Source organism: Propithecus coquereli, unplaced genomic scaffold (assembly GCF_000956105.1).
Source record: "Propithecus coquereli isolate 6110/MARCELLA unplaced genomic scaffold, Pcoq_1.0 Scaffold156, whole genome shotgun sequence".
Taxonomy (NCBI): Eukaryota; Metazoa; Chordata; class Mammalia; order Primates; family Indriidae; genus Propithecus; species Propithecus coquereli.
In genome coordinates this window covers 995101-996190 of record NW_012140080.1, presented here as the reverse complement: position 1 = coordinate 996190, position 1090 = coordinate 995101, and positions in this window count along the sequence as shown.

Below are 1090 nucleotides of genomic sequence, written 5' to 3'. Positions count from 1 at the left end.
GCATGTGAGGGTGGAGAGAGGCTGAGAAAGGTAACACAGAAGAAAAAGTAAAAGAGTAGAAGAAAAAAATGTGTTTATAAAAAATAGTATGCATAATATCCTATTAGTAGAGTTTTATCTACATATTTGCATATATGCATATATGAATAGAAAGATATATAAATACATGATTACTAAAATATTAACTGTGATTTACTTTGGATAACAGGATTATTTTTGCATTTTTCCTACATGTTTCTGTACTAATTTTTTTAACAGTGAAAAAAATGTGTTATTTGTTATGTAAACAACATGGAAAAATTCTTTAAAAATAAAAGTTCGGGGCTACCAAGAGATAAAAAGATCTACATGTGGAAGTAGAAGAGTTTATTCTTGGCAGACATAGTGGATAAGGGCACAGGCATTGGAGTCAGAGAGAGCTGATTTCAAGTTCTGGCTGTAACATTATTAAGGCAGGTTAGTGTAAGGCTTAAGAACAAGAGTTGCCTGGGATTTGAATCCCAGCTCCACCATTTACTGGATGTGTGACTTTGGGCAAGTCATTTAACCTCTTTGTGCCTTAGTTTCCTCACCCAGAAAATTAGGATGATGATACTACTTGCCTCGTAGAATTGTAATGAAGATTAAAAGAGTTACTACTTGTTTAATGGTTAGAACAGTGCAGTATGCATGCTTGATTTTGCCCTATCTCTGCCTTCTCTGGTTTTAAGTCATACATATTTTGTATGATTCCATTTACCTCCTCTTCTAGAATTTCAATTATATTTCTTTTTTTTTAACTTTTTCAGTGGTTATCTTAGTGTTTACAACATACACTTTTAACTAATCTAAACCTACTTTCAAGTAACACTATTATACCTCTAGACATGTAGTACAAGTACCTTATAACAAAATATTTCCAATTCCTTCCTCCCATTTGTTGCGACATTTCTGTCATTTGTTCCACTTATCATATACTCTAATTACCCATTACATTATTACTACTGTTGCTTTAAACAAAAAATTATCTTTTAGATCAATCGGTCCTCTGATGCTCTTTCTTTCTTTACATAGATGCAGGTTTCTGACTTACATCATTTTCCTTCTGCCT